General features: G+C 50.9%; 1 protein-coding gene across 1 annotated transcript in view; it reads left to right on the top strand.

Moving 5' to 3' along the window:
• Positions 1-8385: 8385 nt before the first annotated feature.
• SYNPO (synaptopodin) overlaps positions 8386-23584 on the top strand; it is a 59998-nt gene continuing 44799 nt past the window's right edge. The window contains exon 1 of the mRNA XM_074960291.1: positions 8386-8449. The gene's annotated coding sequence lies outside the window, so the exon portion shown is untranslated. The remainder of the gene's footprint in view (positions 8450-23584) is intronic.

Here is a 23584-nt window from a genome sequence, read left to right as displayed (position 1 = left end):
TTCAGTGTAGGAGTTACTGGGGAAATTTAATGGCTTGTGCTATACAGGAGGTCAGAATGGATGATCTAGTGGTCACTTCTGGCCTTAAACTCTATGAAACATAGGCTAATGCACCCCATGTCATCTTGCTTATATATCTTGGTATGGTTTTCCTATGCACCCGGACCCCCTAAAGGCATCTTAAGCACTGATATGGGTGAATCAGGTTATTCCAACTGCACAGCATTAAGTTTAGACACTTGGGTCCTGTTTCTGCTCTCTGTTTCACCTTTGCAGCTCAACCTCATTGAAGTAAATTGCTGGGTAAGGCTCTGACTGAAGGCAGAACAGAGCCTTTTACATTTGCTCGGATTTCCTAAGACCTGTGGGTCTTACGTAGCCCGTGTCATTCTTCTCCTGTCAGCAGGTGCCTTTTCCTCCAGCTCACGCATTTTGGCCCACTGCGTGTGAGGCTCAAAGCGCTAGTTCCGTTCATTGTCTTTGAACTCCCATAGACTGGAAGGAAGGGGTGGTTGTATCAACCGTAGGCCAGTCTAGAACGTGGGTTCTTGGCTGGGGGTCCTGCCCACTCTCCCTTTCTTTGTGGCTAGATGGAAGAGGGGGGGGTGTTCCTGAAACTTTGTTGATGTTGTAAGATGAGGTTGTGCTATGGAAAAGGCTGAGGGCCATGGGGCTTGACTACTGAAAGACAGAAAGGGAGGCAGACCCGAGCCTCAGAGTTCGGCTCCGAGTTTGGATCTGATGATCTTGGTTCAAGACATCTTGGTTCATAAGCCTGCAGTTGTGTTGGTTTTTTTTGCAGACTAGGAACCACTGACTTGAAGATTGCCAGGGCCTGGGTAAATATACTCTGAAGTCATTAATTCCTCCCCCTGGGAGGAGAGGGAGGAAAGAGAGAGGCCACCCTCCATCTTCAAGCCAGACCTGTCTGGGCGGCACACTCCCAGCATAAGAAGCTGCTCTTTTACATTTCCTTGTCTGCCAGAAGTGGCTCCCCCCAGAACTATGCGAGCCCCAGTGTGCTGAAGAGGCCCAGCCGATTAGAGCCGTTTAACATTCTTTACAATGCCAAAGGGATATTATATCAAGATTCCTTTTTTTCTGCAGACTGTTTTCTTTTCATGGAAACATCAAATGGTCTGAGAGATAAGGAGTAAATTTATACAAGTTCACACCGAAGCAGCCAAAACACTGGGAAGGAAAAATTCCTTCCCCTCTGCACCCCCTCCCTCATCAAACTTCCCCCCACCCCACCCATTTCCTCTCATTCTCTCCAAATTCTCATGACTCCCACAACAAACTTGGCCGTCCAGACTCTTCCTGCCACGAATCAAGACTTCCAGTAAAGTCGCCAATGGATCTGTGAGGTGTGGTAGAGGGAAGGTTAAGAAAGTTCACCAGCTAAGACACACACCCAGATACCCTTCTTACAGCAACTGGGCCCTGGAATTCTGTAGCAGCTGAGAGTCAAAGTCCATGCATGGTGTTATTAAGATTCATAAATCTGTGTGCAACAGATTTGAAGGAAAGTGACAGCATCCCACCATTACTTACCAGTGTGATGGGGCTGTACAGTATACGCTGATGAAGTCCAGCGAACTGGACAATGTGACAGTTCTGGATTGTAAGAGTATCCAGAGCCTGGAGGTGAGATGGATTTAGACTTTTTTGAGAAGGTCTTCCTCCCTCTCGGGCCTCAGAATTGATGTTATTAAAGAAGCTGTGTGTGATTTAAAATAACAGAGATGGTGGTGGTGGCGGCGGGGGGAGCTTCCACTGAAAATTTTCAACTTTTTATTAAAAAAAAAACAAAGACTGAAATTTTTCAGGATGTTCAAGGAAAACAGACACTTTCTGTACAAATTTCTGTTTTGTCTAAAGCCTAATTTGCCTCTGGAAAAAAAATTGAATATTTATATATGTAGCTAGGCCTTGCAGAGAGTTAGTAAACATGGTTATTTGGGCCCCATTTGGCCATGAGATTCCTTCATATTACGTTTGTTGTGTAAAGAGCTAATGTCACACTACGTGCTTACATGCATCTGACATGTGAACGGTGCAAAGCAGCCTCGGAACTCTATCTGAGCCCTGGCGGCCCTCCATGGTGCTCCTCTTGGCTTCATACAAAAGTTTCATCCAACCGCTGTCTTCAGGGACCCCCGCTGTCTTCTCACGGGGTTTGTTCCAAAAGACGTGCTTACTGGGCTGCTGCTTTGATGAGCCGTAAAGCCCTTGAACGTCCACAGACTCCCCAAGCAGATGGTTGGACCCTGTTGACATGACAAGCTGTATCTATGGCAGCGGGAAGTGCTGTTACTCTCGACTGGATAAATACTATGTGGTTAGAACATCTGTAAAATATATATTTACATAATCGTCCCCAACAGCTCCCAGTGCGATAAACAAAGCTGCACATTTGATATAGCTGTCTACACGCTCCCGGTTCTGGCTAGTACTCTGCGGCGATGCTCTTCTCTCATGTTCCTGCTCAGGCCTGGCCATTGCAGCCTTTCTGTGTTATTTTCCCTTTTCTGTGTTCCAAAGAGTATAGTGCCCTGCACTCATTGAATGGTAATAAGCCAATCAATTTCAACAACAGCAGGATCAAGCCCTTAAAGGGGAAGTCAGCTGTAAAAATGACATCTCGGTGCGCCATGGTTATACAATTGCTCTGGTGCACAATTCTGTCAATGCTCCTCCCTCCTAGCTTGCAGTACCCCCCTGCTGCTCCAATCCTGGGACCCCACCCTCCAGCTCTGCCAATGCACCTTAATCCTGACCCGCAGCCACCCATCCTGTTTAAATCCTGGACCTCTCCCTCTTAATCAGAAACTGCCAATCAAACCCAATGATGGGGTAGTTCTGCAGTACACATGAAGGGAGAGTCGGGCGAGAGACCACCCAGCGCCTTTTCACTTGTGAGCCATCCTTGAGTTTGAGCCCCAGACTCTAAAGCAGAAATACTGCTCAGTGCCCTAGAACTTGAGCCATGTATGTTTCTGACACACCTCCAGTTGGGAATAATGAAATGTCCTTTGTCCAGCAGCTAGAATGCTGTTACAGTGGGGAGAGGGGAAAGAGACAGCTTGGCAGGGGGCTCAGAGGGAGGGGGTGAGGAAGAGGAACACAAGAGGGAGAGATCAATTCTATAGCGGGTGATGCTGTCATGCCATCAATAAATGCATCCAAAGAGCGACCCGGAACAGGCCAAACAAAGAGACCGAGATCTATACATTCAGCAAAGAACAAGAGCAGCAACTTAATGGTGCAATAGGTCACGACTGCCTACAAGGAGGTAAGGTGGAGTCACAGTGCTCCAACATGGTCAGATTGTGGACTACTCAATGAAGAGATCCACTTGTGGATATGTCGCATTCTGAACTCCACACCTTCTAGTGCTTGGCTTACTTAGAAAGTGACACTAGGAACTGGAGGGTGATTAATGGAACAGGTGTGGCTGCTTGAATCCATGCTGCCGATTTCCTCTTGTTGGGTGTAGGACATCACATTTACTTATACTGAGGATCTCCGTTCTGTCAAGACCTCACTGCTCTCATCTCTCCAGGTTACTTTGCAGTTTAGCTCTCTCCTCCTGGGTTTGGTTCCCCTCCACTTTTGTCTTCTCGGCAAATCTGATCACGAGTGAATAGAGCTGTTTGGAAAATTGTTTTTTTTCCCATTGGAAAATTCTGCCTTTTTCTCAAAAAAAACAAGCACTCCAAACCCAAAAGTTTTTGCCTGAAAACTGCCAAAGCCCAGAAAATTTTCACCTGAGAACTGCTGAAAACCAAAAAAAAAAAAAAAATTGCCTAAAAGCTGGAAAAAGTTTATCTAAATACTGCCCAAACCCCAAATGTTCGGTTTTTAGGTTTATGGTTTTCTGATGGAAAATCAAACATTTTCAAGGAAAGCATACACTTCCTATGGCAATATTTGTTTTGACAAAAACCCAATTTTCCATTTAAAAAAAATAAGTTTAGATGGAAAATTTGTGACAAGGCCTATGCATTGGCTAATTTCACAGCAAAGAAACGCTTGGCAAAGAAAGGCATGAAGTAGCCACATAGGGTGCAGGGAGTGGGCTGGGGCATTAGTTCAGCTGCGTTGTGGGAAGCCTAAGATTTCAGGGCTAGGATACCACTGGCAGGAAGGTGCTTGAAGACTGATAGATGTCTCCCCATTGTGGTGAACACACGCAGCTCCACTTAGAATCGCTCTGTGGACCATGTTTTGAGAACCACTGGGATTGGGGGTTATGGGAGGAGATTCCAGAGGACCAGCTGGATGAGCATGAAGCTCTGGGGTGCTCAGGTGACCCTAGTTTCATAATCCAAAACCGGAGCATTTTTGTGGCAATGTTTCTTAGGGTCACCGAATATCAGAGTGTTCTGTATTCTGGCTGCCCTACCTGGGTCAAGAAAGTGCCACTTGGAACAGCAAAGTGGTGTCTGAGCTCAGACCCTTCCCCCTGCACTCCAGTGTCCTCAATTCCCTCCTCTGTATGGCTCTGGTAGCAGCCAGGTGCCCTCCCCCTTCAGCCTTGATTCTTGACCCCTGCAGGGGTTTTACACTGAGGGGGCTGGGTCACTGCCCCCTCGGGCTCACATTGCAACGTTGTTGCCCAGCCAAACTTTGGCCTTGAACAATGGGTGGTGTGACACATGCTTGGGAAGCACTTTGTGCACCCATTGCACATCAGGGTGGCTGGAACAAACATTCTGTAGCTATTAAAAAACAAGCAAACACCCAAGTGCTTTGACTGATGAGATGAAATGGTCCTTAGGCCACCAAGCTATCAGATGGAAACATCAGGATGGTCCCAATTAAACCAGAGCATCCAATCTCTTTAAGGGATGCAACCCAATGGGAAAAATTAGAGGAAATCACAGAAGACAAAGGCGATGCGGGCAGCTTCTGAAAACGTGATCTGCACGGGTGATTTTGTGTATCTCCTGTTGTGTGGGGGAGTGTCCCTTCAGAGCACAACACCTGAGGAGTTATATTAGGGTTAGATGGCAAAGAGAGTGATTGTCCTCCTATAGGATCTGCTTTGCCCAAGATGTGTTCTGCACACTGCATATATTCTCTAAACCCCCCTCACAAGTCTGCTGTACCTTAGCCAAGGGAGAAAATGAGAATGAAGCATGGGAGGAGGAAAAACAAGAGTGTCCCTTCCCGCCCCCGCACCCATAAAGCTTCCCTTATTTAATTTCTGCCACTGGGGGTCCGCTCAGCAAACCAGGCTTCGGGGCTTGCAATGCTGTAATGTTTAGCTTACCAAAATCTGCAATCGATTTTCCTGGCTGCCCCCAATCAAGTGGCCCCTTGCTAGAGCCCTGCAGGTTTATGAGCTCTGAAGAGCTATAAAGGCTTTTTACTGGCTGCTTTTTTTTACTTCAAATTGGAGTGTGATGGGCTCACCGCTGGACAAAGTGCCAATTAACCACGCAGCCTGCCCAGTGCGCGCGGCTTGTGGCCGTCGCTTGTCTTGCTGAGGTATTGGGGTTTGGAAGTTTGCTGTGGTTCTGGAGAGGGGACGACATGCTCTTTCACCTGAGTCCAGGCGCAGAGCTCATCAGGATGGTCTCATTTCAGTGCCTTCGCCCCGGCCCTGGCCACAGGTACGACTGCTGGGGGAGAGACACCCTGTTTCGGACTCTGGAGCAGTCACTGGTGCAGAGGGGAGCCCTGCTGTGCTGCGGGTGGAAACTGGATCAGTTTCGTGCCCCTTTGGCTAGGTGTTGGTTTGGCAGCCAGGGGGACAGGGTGGAAGCCTTGAGCTGACACTAGCATGGTCATATCCAGGTTTGTCCATATAAGGGCCATGCTGGCCATTTGCCAGGAGCCCAGGGCGTGTGCCTCGTTCGTATGAACTGGGGCAGATTGCAGCCATCCGCGTCTTCCTGCCAGATCCCAGCATGCACTGGTTCCCGGAGCATGGCCTTCCAACACCACCAGTCTGCACTGCCCACACCTGCTGCTTGGCGTGAGCTGGGGCATTTCCTATTGGAACCTCTGGCCTCTGCGCTGGGCACTCCTCTGTGCTGAAGGGGAAGGTTCCTGGGCATTGCCTTGCACGATTCTGTGGGTCACGTTTGAACCCTAACTTGCACATCAGCCCTGCTGTGTTAGTGCACCGCACAGAGTCAAACAATCGAATCAGGTAGTGTGTGTTTTCCCGTTGCCGTGGGCTGTGCTATCTCTCAGCTCCTTGCCTGCTGATTGCTGATTAGCAAGCTATTGGTGTGTAAACAGCCTATTCAATTAGCCAGCTCCTCCGCACTGCTCACTCTTCCCCCCGCCCAGTGACTAGGCCGAAATGATTCAGCACCAGAGAAGCACTTTGACACTGGGAACTCTGGCTTCGGAGGGCCTGTCTACACTGCACGCTAAGCCCAAGTCTGGGGGACCCGAGCGTGTGTTCCCAAGCCCATGCTTGAGTGTCCACACTGCATTCTAAACCTGGGCTCACAATGGCTGGACCCGGGTCTTACAGCCGTGCCAACACATCCATTCTGCACTACAGAGACTTCTGACTCAGGTCTGCGGCTTGACCTGCAGCCACACTGCAAAATGCCAGGGCTTGGACCCAAGTCTCAGTGGGACTCGGGCTCTGATCCACCCTGTACCAGGGCTCTAGGTCCCACATCCTGAGTGCTTGCTGACTTAAGCCATCCTGATTTGTGTGTGGATGGAAGAGGGGCCAGGGCTCAAACCTGAGTCAGAGCCTGGGTTTAGGGTGCCGTGTAGACATACCCTGGCACTGCAGAATGAATGAACTCCTCCCAGCCCCCTTTAACATCTCCAGTGGTTACTGTAGAAATAGATTATTATTATTTATTATTGGTTGTATCATGGTAGCACCTAGAGGCTCCAAATGAGGCCATTGTATGAATACAAAGCAAGAGATGTTCCCTGCCCCAAAGAGCTCACAGCTGCAACTGATCACAGACATAGGGGGAAAGAAAGTATTATCCCATTGTACCAATGGGGACTGAGGCACGAAGAGATGAAGTGACTTGCCCAAGGTCACCCTTGAAGTCTGTGGCAGAGCAGGGACTTGAAGCTGGGTCTCCTGAGTCCCAGCCCCCTGTCTCAGCCACGAAACCATCCTTCTCTATGTTGAGCTCATAGAGGACAGCCCTAGTGAAGAAGAGGCAGATGCAGGCAAATTCCTAAGCCACAAAGATCCTGAGCTTCACTCCAGCTGAGCACCACAGGAGTTGTGTGCATGCAGCAGCTGCAGAATCCAGATCCTCCCTCCACCACCCCATAGTCTCCAGGCGAGTTAGAAAGATCAAGAGAAGGGGGAAAGGGGGGGAAGGCAACGTGTGAACAGAATAAACGTCTACTCCCGAATATATTTTTGGCCTTTCCCATGAGATGCCAAGTGGCTCCGAGCAGGTCAAGGAATCTCATCAGAGTCAGATGTGCTCATTTGGATGCTAGTCTCTAGCAGGCTGTAAGGAGGGGTTGCCAGGTCTGGGTATGCCCAGCTCTCCCCTACAGACTGCTGGGCAAGAGAGGGCAGCACGGAAGGTTTTGCCACTTGGTCCGTGACTCCAGACATGTATATAAATTGTTTTAGGCCAGCGGCAGATATGTCATCCACCCTTCTGCCTCCTCCCCTCCCTACGGGACCAGCTGAGTGACTAGAGCTGTTGAGATCTGCGAGTCTTTTGACACAGCCTCTGGAGAGTCCATCAGGGCTTTTGAGACACAATGGATGTAACAGGGAAACTTCCTTTCCTTTGGCACCAACACTGCATAGTCCCCCTGGTGCCATCACAGCCCCACTACCACCACCTGTCACGCTTTGGGTTTGGCTCACTCTGCAAGCGCCCCTGTGAGACAACCAAACTCCAACCTCTCCCTGTAATTCAGTGGTCACTGTCTGTGACAGGGGCCCTTTTGCTCTGGAATTCTCCAGATCTTTTACTCTTTGGGAGCGACGTCTCTGCTAAAAGTAATCAATCATTTGGATCAGCGGGGAACATCCCCAGAGAGCTTGGAAGGACTGTCCAGGTGAAAGAGAAACCTTGAGGTCTTTGGAAGCTGCCCATTTTTCCTTTTCTGTTTGGATTTTGCCAGGCTCCAGATCCGTGATGGAATGCTTTCCCGGAGAGCTGGATACGGGCTGCATTTATATTCCAGTGTAAGCACTTTCATATAGGTGTCTAATGCCTTCAGTATGTCCGAAATATACCATATGCTGGAAACAAAAGGGGCTCTGTGCTATTAAAGTTTCCTCTCCCCCGCTCCCTTCCTCCCTCTCCTCCTCCCCTCTCCCCCCTTTTCACCCTGCCCTCCTCCGTTCCTGCTCAGGCTACGGAGGGAGACAGAGGAGACCCAGTTGCTCTGTGAGATGCAGGCTGAAGTGGCCAGGGAAGGAAGATTCTAAGCCTGGCAGTGCCCACCCTGCCTTGGGGCCCTCGCTCTCCAGAAGCAGGTAAGTGGGTAGGGTAGGGGTTGGGAGATGGCGAATACATGAGGCAGGAGGTTGGGGGTTGGCTCTGGATGAGCAGACAGAGGGTGAGGAAACCACATGGCAATCAGATGTTTGGTATTTTCCTGCTGAAGAAGGAAAGTAGGAAAGGGGGAAGGAGCGGAAGAAAGAAGGGAAAGGGAAAGAGAAAGCACAGCGTGATATCAGAGTAATAATGATACTGTGGAAACTTCTTCTTCCATCTATAGAATAGTGCCCAGCTGGTGCTACTCCCTGGAGTTCAGGTTGCAGGCTGAGGCAGGGCATTCCCTCCTGCCCCGCTAAATGCAACTGCCCGTTCCTCCCTGGCACAGCAGCTGGCTGTGAGTTGTAAACACTGTCCGTGGAGCTGGACTGTCTTAGCTGGGCTGAGGGATGCTGGCCAGGTCCAGCTTTTGGTATCCGTGCATGCGCTCACGGGCTTAGCTCTGAGGATGTGCAACTGCAAGGAGTTACCTCCTACCTACTGCAGGGAAGGATGCGTGAGCTCCCTCCTGCCCTGAACAATATCCCTTTCATTACCCAGGGGCTGGGCAATAAGGTAGAGCGATATCAGATGGTCCAGGAGGAGCCAATCAGTGTAGCCCTGGGCAGAAGGACTCTGAGTTCCGCTGTCTGAGGCCACCGGAGAAATAAAACTGACCCTGTGGGCAGGCTGGAGAGGGTGAGCTGATCCCCTTCTCCCCACCAGCTCCCCTTTCTTTTTCCTGGGGGGAACATGGTCATTTCTGTGACTAGGCAGAAGGGGGGTCGGTAGAGAGGCCCAGCTGTCCCGTGGGGCCCACTGATCAGTTTTGTCACTGTAAAAAATGCTTCCAGCTGCCAGTCTCTCCAGATATGGACACCCTCCCATCCAAGGAGGGTGAAGTAAATGCAGCCGATGGATTCTCTGTGGCTCCTCTTCCCACCGCCCCGCCAGATCTTGGATGTGTGAAGGTGTCAATATCTATCCCAACTGCAAAAGGCCCTTCCTCCCACTTCAGAATCCAGCAGAATATGTAACCTCTCCCTGTGTGCATCCAGGCTGCCAGGAGGGTGGGGGGACAAAGGCAGAAGCTAGGGAAGGAGGAAAGGGAATGAGATAAAACAAGAGAATGAGAAATACCATGCGGTAGAATTGCTACTGCAACACGATGGGAGAGTCCTGTCCTCCTGTCACGTCACCGGACCATCACAGGCTGCCTTCAAGGGGAGATGTCTCCATTCCTTGCTGATGCCACAGGAGAGGTGGCAAAGACCATTGCGCTACCCAGTCCATCCCCTTGCTAGTGCAGGGCTCTTCCCTGCACAGCGTTCACCAGTGCTTGGTCCAGTCTTGGTTTAAACGGCTGAAGCCGTGGGGCTCCCATCGCTTCCCGGGGAGTAGAAATCCTCCTTTCTTCCTTCCCCAAATCCTGAGCTGCTTCCGCAGACACAGCATCCCTTGGCATCAGTGGGACTGGCACGTGCTCAGCGCACTTTCAGGATCTGGTCCAACAGGAGATTTGCCTGAGTAAGAGCTTCAGGGTTTGGCCCTGCTGGTTCTGGGTTGTAGGAGCATAGGATACAGAGGCAGGGCTTCCCCTCTCCTCCTCCAAAAACACTTCCAAACGTAAGCGATGGAAGTGAACAGGTGAGGGATTGCATCTGCAGGTGTCACCCACATGCCCCCCTGTTGGCATTCAGCTCAGGATACTGCTACTTCCATCCAGTGCAGAGTGGGAAATCTCAGATGGCCAGCAGAGGGCGCTGTATTGGGGACCAACAGAGGAGTTGGTAGAGGTGCTGGAAGCCCACATAAAAAGCCAAGGCAGGAAGCAGGAGCAGGGAGGGGGGAGATGGGAAACAAATAGGTGGGTAGGGAAAGCAAGACTTAGACTTGGGGCAGGCAAGTGGGATGCAGAGTCTGATGAGGCTCACTGGGGCTGGTGCAGGGGAGGAAGGCACCTCCGTAGGGGCAGATAGGCACAGAGAAAGTTTTAAGGCTTTGTCCTTGCTAATGCCGTCGTGAGACCACAGAACATCTATTGGTTCCTGAGGGAGCTGGAGTACATAAGGGGTGTCATTCGCAGAGCTGGTCCGCCTACAGAGTGTCCAGCACGGAAGGGGTTAAAGAGAGCAGGAAAGGAGGATGCTAAAGAAAACAGAAAATTCAGGCGTGAACCGATAGGCAGGGGGCTGTTTGGACTGGTTTGAATATGCCCTCAGTGTGTTTCTTTCTATTGCACAGGCATTTTGCGAGAACTGGAGCCAGACTGACACACACACACACAAACACACACACCCCGCTTGCTACAGAGCTTTCAGATTCCAGACCCGACTGGACAGATGGTAAAACTGCCTTCCGCAGAGTTCTCCCCTCTGTTACAAACATGTCCAGGGGTTTCTGAAACTTCCCTTTGAAGGTGAAAATATTTCATACCAGTCATCACCACCACAGCCCCCGCATCTGTCAGCGAACACAATGTATTTATTTGAAATCCCTCTCATTGGCTTTGAAATGCAAAAGTATTAGATTAGATCTTGCTCTCAAAGCAGATCTGTCTCACAGGGAGATTTTGCTACTGTTAGAGCCGCACAGTCCTGCTATTAGGGTGGGTGTGCTCGGGTTGTCATGCCATCCCTCTGGCAGTGGAAACGTCTCCCGGCTGCTCAGGATATGACAGTGCTAGGGAGAGCAGTGGGAAACCACCAGAGTCGCTTATTACACTGACCAGGCCAGATTGCATCATCACACCTGTGTTGCTCACAAAATGGGATATGTTCAAACTAGCTTCCCCGTTTCAAGGCTAGCGGAATGAAGCCCCCCAGAATAGTTAGTGCCTGAGATGGAACTGGGATGAAATGGAGCTTGACTGATTTCCCATGCTGGAAGAAACGTAATTTCCATTTCTCGAGATATGGTGGGACCATTCTGTAGTATAATCAGAGGGTTCACAGAGCAACCTCACTATGGGCCAGAATTGGAACTGAGGGACACGCTGCAAATTCAGAGTAACTCCCTGTCTTCTCACTGAGGAACCAAGCCAGTCTATGTATCTATCTAATCTCACCTCTGTAGTATCCCTTAGCTCCCAGAGAAGTCAATGGCCCAAATGCTGAGGTTTTTACTCATGCATTGTTTCCCAGCAATTTCAAGAGGGGCTGCCGGAGCTCTGCTCCTGCCCCTCTGGGTTTGGGTCATTGACTTCAAAGGAAGTTTGTTTGAGTAAGGACTGAGTAATGGGAGATGAAGGGACACAGCACCTCACCTGAGGACTCAGAATCTTGCAGCAGCAGCAGCAGGCCCTGGTTGAGGGTGACCCCTTGCTTGTTCAGGAAAGGGAGTGCTGGCCTCAAGGACCAAGATACCCATGAAGCCTCTCTCAAGGTGCCATGGAAACACCTGGCTCTCGGTAATGGTTTGGCAGGATCGGGAGGTGGATGTGCTCTCAGGGAGCTAACAGCTGCTTATCTGCTCCACCGGGAGTGCAACTGATCTGCGAGCATGGGCAGGCACTGTTGTTTCGACTTCCCTTGGAACATGGCCCTGAGTGTTTCCATACAGCCATGCGGAATCAAAGTACCTGGCATGGATGAGGAAAACCAGTTGTCTTGCTAGAGCTTTATTGTCACAGGATAGAGGTCCAGGATGGGGAGAGGGCAAAGTGATGCCGCAGCAAGGCGGTAAGGAGCCAGTGTGATAGAGGCTGCTCTCTAGGGAGGCTCAGGGTAGGAAGGGAAGGGAAGGCCAGGAGGTCCCTAACAAAGACAGCAACCGGTAGCAGCTTCCATTGGAAGGCCAGGTTCTAGTTACACATTTAAGGTGAGGCATAATGTTGCCCTCATGAAATTTTTTCTTGGTAAGATTCTCGGGCAATAGGCTAAATAGAGGCATTGGGCCTCCAGGGATGGCCATTCAACTCCTGTCTCTGCTGTTAAATGGGAATAGGAATCCTTTCTCCCTCCTTGCCTATTTAGATTGTCAGGTTTTCCGGGAAGGGACTGTCCCTTACCATGTGCCTAGCATGATGGGGCTCTGATCTCAGTTGAGGTCACTTGGAGTCGCTATAATGCAAATAACACTGATAAAAGAGAAAAAACGCTAGAAGGTTTTGAAGTTTACCATTTGATTTTAAGGGCGACAAGGTGGGGGAGGTAATATTGAGATAGATAGTTTTCAACAGCGATTGGGTGGTGGGATTGTGACCTCATAAGAAACTGTCAATTAGAGCTGGGCGAACAATGGATTTTTTCGGTTGTTGGCCATTTCAAAAAGTTCACGGGGGAAGGTGGGGGAATGAGTTCAGGTTGGATCGAAAGTGCAAATATTTGGCAAATTGAAAAGTCAGAAAAAAATCTGTTTCTGTTCAAACCAAACGTTTTGTTGAACTAGAAAAGCACTGTTTCCTTTTGGCAATTTTTTTAATGGTTTCGAATAGTAAAATAAAATTAATGGAAATTTCAACATGAAAAGTTCTTTTGAACCAAAAAAATCAAAATGTTTCATTTCCAAAATATTAGCAAAACATTCTGAATTTTTTTCCAGAAGTTTTTTCCCCCAAATGAACAATTTGACAGAATCAATATGAATTCAGACATTTCAGTGTCTGCATTTTGTGCCAAAAAATGTTTCCGGCGAAAAATTTTGCTCAGCTCTGTTGCCAATCATCACTTTGCTGAATGCACTTACTTTGCATACGGCAGTCATGTTTAAGTCGGTGTTTCAAGTTATCTGGGTGTTTTGCATCGTTTACAGGTCATATTTCATATCTACCATGTTGCAGCTGTGAAATCGGACACAGTGGTTATAATATGGCCAAAAGAGGGACTGATTTCCAGCTGCAGTGAGGATTTTAATGACAGAGCAGAACCTTGCCAATTCGCATTGCTGATTGGGAACCCCATTGCAAGTTGCTGAATATTGCCAGTTTTATTGGGAACATACGTTAAAAAACAAAGTGGGATACCGCCTCACAAAACGTACTTTGCTCCTTTATTTGACACATGGTTTGGCTTTCATTATTTATGATTCTTCATCAGATGCTAGCACACGTTCAGAAGTGTGTTTTACAAATGACCTGAAGTCTTAGTAATGTCCGACCGCCGTACAGCATCTGCTAAATCTTTGCCGAGAAAGTTGAATGTGTGGGTGAGCAAAGTGAGGGAGGAGGATTGGCTGTATATGGCATTTGCGAATGTCTGTACATACACAGCCTTGCAAAATCCTCCTCGCTCCGGCTGAGTCATTGTTTTTGGACAGGTGAGTAAAATATGAGGTTTTCTTTCTCATAAATCATCCGGCTAAGGGCAGGTGCTTGGGGTGATAAATTTTGCAAGGCTGTATGTTGCAAAACTCCCATTTCTCCCTCTGTATCAGATATATGTTGAGTCACAAAGTTCAGATCCTGAAGAGAGTCCAAACTTCCGCATATTTCATTGGTGCCCAGATCTGGCATTCTGCTTTGGCTCAAAATAGAGTTCGGCTTGAGTCACAGGATTTGGCTCCAGAGCTGAACTTCCCCAGCGTCTGGGAGTCAGGAGCAAACCGGTGCCCTGATTTGAGCCCATCTCAGTCATAAACACACACAATGTACCTATTATTGTGTTCATAACAGTAGGACGTGAGTTCTAGTCCCAGCTCTGCCACTGACCTGCTGCGGGACCCAGGGCAAGTCACTTAGCTTCTTTGTGCCTTTGTTTCCACTCTGCCCCTTTGTCTGTCTTGTTTCCTTAGTCTGGAAGCTCTCCAGGGCAGGGACTCTCTCGCTCTGTGTCTGTACAGTGCCTAGCACAATCTGGGTTGGGTTTAGGAGTGAAATTTCCTCCTGGGCAGAAGACTAGCACCACGGTGACACAAGATTTAAACTCCACTTTAGCTCTGAGGGGGTAAGCGAGGGCACTCAGGGTGCATCTCCACAAAAATAAAAGCCCCCTGGCTGGGCCGGGTCAGCTGACTGGGGCTCTGGGGCTGAAAAGTCGGTGTGTAGACACTGGGGCTTGGGCTGGAGCCGGGGAAGGTGGTGGGTTTGGGATGCTATTGAGGGGTTACTTAGTCAGAGTGGCCCATATGCATGTGGGGGATCGTGGGAGGAAGGAGCCTCTTGTCGCAAAGTACAAACTAGCCACCCTCTTCCCGCTGCAGGGCAGAGCTGCACAAAATACCCAGGGAGAACACGGGGGCAGCTCTCGCAGTGGGAGGGGAACCCGTGCATGGGGCACCCCCCACCCTCCCAGAGTCACTCCTACCCCTACCCCCCCCCCCCATCAGCCTTTTCTTAATCACCTCCGGGCCAAGTGCCCGAGTCAGCAGAGGGAGCTACCCCGGCCCAGCCAGCGCCAGGAAGCCACTGGGTCCGTACTCCTAGCTGAGTGCTCAGGAGACTCATGACCCCACAACCATCAGGGGCCAGCAGAGGCAGTTGCCACTGGGCTGTGGGGAGTAGCTGCAGTCAGGCTCCAAGAGGTCTTGGCGCTTTGGTGAGGATCCTCTTTCTCCTTTCACTCAACTAATGGCATCCCAGGGAGTCCTGAGGTGGGGGAGGAAGGACAAAGGTGTGTGTGTGGGGGGGACCACAGCAATGTGGGGCTGGGGCGGAGCCCGCAGGCCCGGAAGCTCCTGCAGTGAAGCAGTGGGTGGAGGGGGCACGAGGGGAATGACGTTTAAACGGATAATCTTCCCACCCCCCCCATCCACCCCAATTTTTGCAGCATCTCCTCAGCTCCGTTCTGGTGCAAATGTAATCAAAAGAATGCAGCACGGTGCTAACGAGACACCTGCCAAACAGCCCCGCTCCGGCCGCTTGCTGTTCTCCTGACCCCCATCCCCAAACCCCATCCTACCACGCTTCAGATGGTGCAAGGCGGGGCGGGGGTCTTCCTAGGTGTTGGTGGTTTGCCCAGAGCAGCACCGGTGCCCCCCCACCCTCAGGAAGCGGGAGGTTGCGGTGTCCCCGGCTGCGAGGAGCGCGCTGAGGACAGGAGCTCTGGAATGTTGTTTTTTCCATCTTGGTTTCCTCCAAGGTAGTAAATCAGCCACGGGAGACGCTTGTTGTTTTTCACATTGCATCAAACATGGCAGAGGGCAGAGCGCTGACATCAGGGTCTCGGGCAGGCTGTTGGGACCAGGTTGGCCCTGCCCCTTCACGGGGGCTACAGCAAGCCCGGGAGAAAGAATATAATCGCCACAAGCCAGGCAGGTCCCACAGTCTCTGCCTGAGGGCAGGTAAGGATCCCCCTGACCCATGCTGGAATGGGGTATCCTAGAGACACCCTCACCCCATCCCACACTGGCAGGGCAGGGGCTTTCCTACAGATGCCCCCTGGGCCTGTCCCAGACACCATCCCCCATCCCAGGCCGGCAGGGGCTTTCCTAGAGACACCCTTGTCCCCTGCTGGGAGAGGGCTGTCCCAGAGACAACGTCCTACAGGGAGGGAACTGGTCAGTCTCCCACTAGGGAGGGAGCTGTCTCAGTATTCCCTGCGCTGGGAAGGTCTTGTCTCCCCTGCTGAGGGCATTTGGCTAGCCCCCTCTGCCCCCAGTGTCCCGGCCCCACGCTCTCAGTGGAGCACAGCCGGCCCATTCTCATTGTGGGCTCGGAGGCTGTAGCGGAACAAGGAGAAGGCCAAGGGCCGGGCAGATTTATCCCGAGAAGGAAGGTTTGGCCAGCCGTCCAGCACGCAGTCTTTGCAATGCCCCTCCGTGGCAGGCAGCATTTCGGCCCATCTTGGCCGGGCCCTCGGGAACACAGGGAGAGGTGGGCATCTGATATGAGGTCGCAACAGATGGAAGGCGTCTGGGCACAGGGCTGCACCATCAGCGCTGGCTCTGCCCCAGACTGCACTCAGTTACAGCTATACCTGGAATGGCATCTGGGGAGATCAGCTGGTCCACTTAAAGGAACGCTATCCCCATTTCTGGGCCAGCATTGCCCCCTTCTAGCTTCTAGTGAGGTAATGCACTTTCCTTTGGCTGGCCAGCTGTTCAGCCCAGGGGCTGCCTTTGCTTTCCCAGGGGGTTCTGGTTCATTTTCTAGCTGGCCTGTGAGGACCGTGGCCAGAGGAAATCAACGACTTAGCCAAAGGCACAGAACACGCCAGTGACCCAGCTGGAATTAGACTCCAAGACCCTCTGGTTGCCGGGCTCTTTTGTTTGAGCCATTGCCTCCCCCATGGTTCGTTGGTGTATCAGACCTGGGACTTGCCCCAGGAAGGTGCGGGGAGGAGAGGAAGCAACCTGGCCACTTTGCCCTTCTCTCATTTTGCTGACAGCCTGTTGCGGAACCCAGTAACAAAGTCTCTGGTTTGCACCAAACTGGCCCCGCAGCCCTTGCGCCTGGAGTCCTAGCGGGTCGCCCCCCTCTCATTGTGCTCTTGAGCCATCTCTTTGGAGGATGGCTCCCGCTTGGCATGTCGGTTCCATTTTGGAGAGGCCGATCTTCACCCCAATGCAAGTGGGGTGTGGGAGGGAGCAATTCCCTCACCCTGAACTCCAGCCTGGGCTGGCCTCCGAGATTCCCACAGCTTGGGATTTCTCAGCAAGAGAGGTGCTCCAACCGGACTATTCGAGTGCCACAGCGCTGGGCGCGCGGCTGCTGGCGCGGACGGAAGGGTGAGGATTCCCGGATTGATAGCTGCTGGGCTATTTTAGAAAGGGATGGTCTGACCTTGTGATTCGAGCTGGGGACTGGGTCCCTTCCACTGGTGTGCAGCGTGACCTTGGGCGAGTAACTTGATACCGCTTTGTTCTTGTATAGCACCTTCTCTGTGAGGATCTCAGCGTGGTATCCCAGCGGGACTGAATTAGGTTGCACAAGACCCTTCTGAGGATGACAGGGCAGTACCATTCTCTTTGTTTTACAGATTCAGAAAAGGAGTCACAGAGAAGTGACTTAATAGGAAGGCAGAGCGGGGACCCAGATGCCAGCCTCCTGGCCCCGGGGTCTAGGCCTTGACCACTAAAGAGAACACCCTTCTGTTCTCTCTCTGCACTTCATCTGACACATTTGCAATACAAAGGACATTAGTCCCATCCTCCCTGTGACCTAGTAATGCTTCTTGTTTGTAAAGAGGTTGGAGATCCTTGGATGAAAGGTGCTAAATCCAAGAGGTGCCAGCAGATGGACGGTGCATTCCTGTAGCTGATTTATGGGACCCAGCCTGTGGAGGGCCAGAAGGGGGCAAGATGCGCCCCTTAGCTGCTGGACACAACGGCGGGATCTTTTAGGAGCAATATAGGCACTGGACTCTGTCTTGACCTGGATAATCTCACCCCCAGTGTGAGAGCCAGACCCCTCAAGGCCTTGTTCTTCACCAGCCAACCATTCTGTCTCCCCAGAATCAACCTCTTCTGGCCCCTGGCGCAGCTGGTGTTTGGAACTTGGGGATAATCTTCCTGAAGCCCTGCTCTCTGTGCTGGGCTACCTGGAGCTGAGTGGCGAAGGAAGTCAAGGCAGCATGGCTCCATTGGGCCTTTGCTGCCAGGAGAGGGAGGAGGGACACAGGAGATATTATGGAGGCACAGAGTTAATGCAGAGGTGGGTGCCCTGAGGTCTGAGGGCTCTTGGGGGATCTGCGAGCCCCTGCCAGCCCTACAAGCTGGCAGCCAAACTCAGCCGCTCCTGACGGAGCAAGGGGTAGGCAATTTTGGCAGTGCCAACTTACGCCTGCCAATTCCTGTGCCCTCTGCAGGAGGGACCCACGCTGGGGGGGCTGTCCAGCCCTGAACACTTCATGCCATTCCTGTCACCTACTGGCCGTCCCAGGGGTGTCACAAGGGTGAGCCTGATGACACTCGCTGAGCGCTTTGCAGATGTGCCCCTTAGCTCCTGGGCACATCATGGCCACTTTTAGGAGCAATGTATGGACCCCTCGAAGCCTTGTCCATCGCCAGCCAGCCGCTCCAGCCTCCCTCAAAACATCCTGAGTCATGAACACGGCCCACGCCAGCCTCCCTCCTGGAAGGTTGGAGGGCCCAGTGAGGCTGGGGGTAGCTTGGGCACGTCGAGCTGTGCTGGCAAGCCGCGTGCTTTCCCCCAACAGATGGGGCTGTCATACAGGAGGCTCTCGTCAGGCCCCTCTCACCGGGATTGGCAGCATGAACGCCACCAGCGCCTGCCAAAAATGTTTGTGTAGGAGGAGGAACGTTCACTTGAGTTTTCCCTTTTGCGGGGGTGGCCGGAGGGGGTGGGGCGGGCGGAGTTTGCTCGGGATCAGATGCAGTGGAGTCAGAAGGGAAATAGACCATGGAGAGGAAGATTGTTTCCCCATCAGTTTTTATCAGTAAATGGCTCCCCGCCCCACTCTGCCCCCCCGCCCCGGCACAAGTTTAAAACTTGAACTTTTCTTACCGAAGTCAAAGCCTGTTCTCCTAGGGCCCCACTCCGGCCAAGTGCTGACTAGAAGTGGAGGGCACTCAGTGCCTCTTCGTCCGGGATCCAGAAGGGTGAGAACACAAAGGCGGAAGAAATGAACCCCAGAGAGGGATCCTGTCCATGACCTTGGAAAGTCAGGCCATTTGTTTAGATGGCTAAGGGTAGTGTGAGGGACCTAACTTTCGCCACCCAGCTTTGAAAACTTTGGCCCCGACAGCCTGATTCCCAACCCAGCATCTTAACGAAAAACCAGCCTTGTTCCTGGCCTGTTCCGGCAGGCAACGGGAGTGTTGTGGGACCATAATCTTATTCTGGCAGACACAGTACTATGGACAGATCATACCAGTACTTTGTGCGTCTTTAACCCTTAGCTCCGATGGCTGCTGACAGGGCATCTGCAGTGTGGATTGCCAGGGAGTGGTGGGGCGGATAGTCTCTGCCTACCCTGCAGCTGATCAGTGTAAGTTCCTGCTCAGGGAGATGTACACACACTAGACCTGCTTGAGCAAGCCCGCCACAAGTAACAGGGTGGCAGCTCGTGCTAGCCTCTCGGGTGCCCCTCCATCCGAGACCCTCGGTATGAATGCGGGCAGCAGTCGCCCATGCTGCCATGGCAGCTGCTTTAGTCACTAGCTCAGGCAGAGCTGGCAAGGTGGGCATGTCTACCAAGCTGGGAGTTGCACCGGCTGTGTAGACATACCCTCAGCCAGTAAATATTAGCCTCTGAAGTTGGCAAGTCACAAGGTCACTCATTAATTACCCTGCCCATACAGGGAGTCTTATTATTGCTGGTTATGTGATTGTTTCTGTAATGCCATAGGCAGAGGTGAAAGTAAGCCGGTCCGGTCCGGTACAGCGTACTGGCAAGAGCTGGTCCGTCGCCGACCCTACCGGCTTCCCCAGGCTGGTGATTTAAAGGGCCCGGGGCACCCAGCTGCCTCTACTGCAGCCAGAGCCCCGGGCCCTTTAAATCTCGATTTAAAGGGCCCAGGGATTTAATGGCCCTGCCTCTTCTGGTTCAGGTCCCACCCCTTCCGGTTGAGGTCCTGTCCCCCCGTACAGGACTCCGGTGTACTGGTAAGTCCTTTAAGTTACTTTCACCCCTGGCCATAGGTGAGCATGGGAGTGGAGATGTGGCCAGAAGCCCCTTAATTGGCACAAGTCATACCCCTTGTAGGGCAAAGGGCCTGATCAGTGTCCATGGGGATTGGACAGGGGCTGGCTTAGAGGCCCCTGTGGGTGGAGCCCCTGGGGTGTGGAGGATGGCTGGGCCAGGAGCTCCTAAGGTGGCACTGGGAGCCTTGGGGTGAGTGTGGGGACCTGGCCAATTTGGAAAGAGAATTCCCTCCCTTAAGAAGTCCGTGACCTAGAGGCCCAGTCCTGCGTGCCTCACTCACCCATGCAGCCTGTACAAACCTGAAACACTCCATACGGCTTGTAGGATCAGGCAATAATTAGACGGAGGAGGACCAGCAAAAGGGGATTCTCAAGGGGACAGTTCTCTCAGAACTGGGTGACTGGGCAACAAAATGGCAGATGAAATTCAATGTTGATAAACGCAAAGTAATGCACATTGGAAAACATAATCCCATCTATACATATAAAATGATGGGGTCTAAATTAGCTGTTACCGCTCAAGAGAGAGATCTTGGAGTCCTTGTGGAGAGCTCTCTGAAGACATCCACTCAATGTGCAATGACAGTCCAAAACACAAACATGTTGGGAATGTTGGGAGTCATTAGGAAAGGGATCGATAATAAGACAGAAAATCTCATGTTGTCTCTCCTTAAATCCATGGTACGCCCACATCTTGAATACTGCGTGCAGGTGTGGTCGCCCCATCTCAAAAAAGATATATTGGAATTGGAAAAGGTTCAGAGAAGGGCAACAAAAATTATTAGGGGTATGGAACAGCTGCCCTATGAAGAGAGATTAATAAGACTGGGACTTTTCAGCTTGGAAAAGAGACAACTAAGGGGGGATATGATAGAGGTCTATAAAATCATGACTGGTATGGAAAAAGTAGATAAGGAAGTGTTATTTACTCCTTCTCATAACACAAGAACTAGTGGTCACCAAATGAAATGTATAGGCAGCAGGTTTAAAACAAACAAAAGGAAGTATTTCTTCACACAACACACAGTCAGCCTGTGGAACTCCTTGCCAGAGGATGTTGTGAAGGCCAAGACTATAACAGGGTTCAAAAAAGAATTAGATAAGTTCATGGAGGATAGGTCCATCAATGGTTATTACCCAGGATAGGCAGGGATGGTGTCCCTAGCCTCTGTTTGCCAGAAGCTGGGAATGGGTGACAGGGGACGGATCACTTGATGATTCCTTGTTCTGTTCATTCCCTCTGGGGCATCTGGCATTGGCCACTGTCGGAAGACAGGATACTGGACAAGATGGACCTTTGGTCTGACCCAGTCTGGCTGTTCTTATCTTATGATGTAGATGGAATTCCCAGCTGCAGCTAAGGGAAATTTGCTATGTAAACCTATAGTTACAATCCAGGTACGAAAAACCCTTTCTCTGGCAGCTCAGCCCAGCCCCAAATTGGATCTGGACCGTTAAAGTTTGATTAGTTGTGTTCCTTGGATAAGTCACTGACCTGCACTTAAATATCTGAGAGGGCCATTGACTGACACAGAAGCTGAAAACGAGCACTAGCCCCTTGTCTCAGGTTGGGCAGCCAGAGATCCCGCTTTTATAGGGACAGTCCCGATATTTGGGGCTTTTTCTTATATAGGCACCTATTACCCCCCTCCCCTCCCCCCCGCCCCGCCTCGTCCTGATTTTTCACACTTGCTATCTGGTCATCCCTCATCTCAGGTTCCTTGTAAATGCCACTGAACAGCAGATGAAATGGGGGATTTGCCCTCCTGGCTCTATGCTTTGCTCAGTTCCTTCTACTACTCCGCCCAGGGGCTCCGTGCAGAGAGGGCCCAGCTAATTCTATGTACACTCCCCCCTGCAGTGCAGCGTGGGCAACAGGCAGCAGCCATTAGGTGGCATTCTCAAGGAAGGTTGTGGCCCATTTGTGTTCAGATGTGCTCGTCAGTCGATGTGGGTCAGCACAGTCTGTTTCTAACGATCAGATCAGAGCCGCGGCTCGTCCTTGAAGGAGTGAAGGGATACTGGAGCCTCCCTTGTTTCTGAGCAGTGAGAAGAGCAGCAAGAGTCTCCTCTGCTCATGGCCCAAGCTGAACCCCACTCGCTGTGTCAGTGGAGATTGCATGGTGCAACACATGTGGTCACAGACGGCTGGTTGCATGCACAGTAGAGTACAAAGAACAGGAGGACTTGTGGCACCTTAGAGACTAACCAATTTATTTGAGCATAAGCTTTCGTGAGCTACAGCTCACTTCATCGGATGTATTCAGGGTTAAAGACTGAATGCATCCAATGAAGTGAGCTGTAGCTCACGAAAGCTTATGCTCAAATAAATTGGTTAGTCTCTAAGGTGCCACAAGAACTCCTTTTCTTTTTGTGGATACAGACTAACACGGCTGCTACTCTGAAACCTGTCATTAGGTAGAGTACAAACAGCTACAACTTATCTCCCTACTTCGGAGTTCTTAGCAAGCTCTGTGGTAGCTGGGTGCCTACGTTCAAAAACGAAAATAATTCATTTATAGTGGCTACAAATAAAATCAGGGCAACTATTTTTCTTGTTGGCCAGCCAGACCTGGGAGATACGAGTGGTCCATGGACAAGTCAAGTTAAATATTCTTTTCCTATGCAAGTTACCAGTTCAGGCTAGATTCTGCTGGCATTACCCATGTTGAGAGGCTCCTGGCTGCATCAGTAGCCCTGCTGAAATCAGCAGAGCAACTCACTGTAAGGTACTACTCATCATCAGTAATGACACCAGAACCTGCCCCTACGTGAAGAGTATTTGCTGGGGAACGTGCATAAGTGGGCACAATTTTGTTGTGAATGTTTGCATGTGAAAAATCTACTCAGTTTCATTTCAGGCCATTTTGCACACACCAGAGTTTTTGTTCCTTGTGAAACCCCTCTTGTGAAACAAGGGGTTTTGTTTTGAAATGTTGTGGAACTTTACATTTCTGTGTGCAAATTGGGCTCAGCCCAAAGGGAAATTGGAAATTTGAAGGCATGAAGAATGCTGAAGTCTCTGCTCAAAAACAGGACACACCTTTGAATGAAGGTTTTCAGACTGATATGGATTCTCATGGAAGCTCATGGGGGAAGAAAGGATTGAGTGAGAGGGCACAGATTATTCATGTGTTTCATGCTGACATATTGCCATGATGACTAGTCCATTAATGAAACCTAGTGATGGGAGGGAGGGAGAGAGGGGGGAGGAAAGAGATTCTGAAAGAGAACCCTCTGTGGATAGTTGTCATACAGCAAACTGAGCAGATGAGCCGAGGATGGTTTGGTTAGTTTTAGGCAACTTTCTCTTTGCACACATTTCAGATAAACCAGAGGCATAGAGCCTTCTTCAGATGACAAGAGGCAGGTCCAGGTGGCTCAAGAGACATCAGGTGGCTTGCAGCATGTCCCAGTTAAGATATAAATGACCTCCAGCATATAATGGACATAGGCATAGATAAATTGTAAGGTCTTTGGGGCAGGGGCCGTCTTTTGGTTCTCTGTGTGTACAGTAGGGGGTCTGCGGACCTACTATAATCTCAATTAGGCAGAGGTCTCTGAATGGCAGTGCACTAAGGAATGACATTTAAGTACCATGGGGCTGTGATATAAGCACAGGGCTTTCGGATTTTACGTTATTAAACAGATC

This window comes from Natator depressus, chromosome 8, assembly GCF_965152275.1.
Source record: "Natator depressus isolate rNatDep1 chromosome 8, rNatDep2.hap1, whole genome shotgun sequence".
NCBI lineage: Eukaryota > Metazoa > Chordata > Testudines > Cheloniidae > Natator > Natator depressus.
Note: the sequence above shows the minus strand (reverse complement) of the source record. Positions and strands in the feature narration are given on the sequence as shown.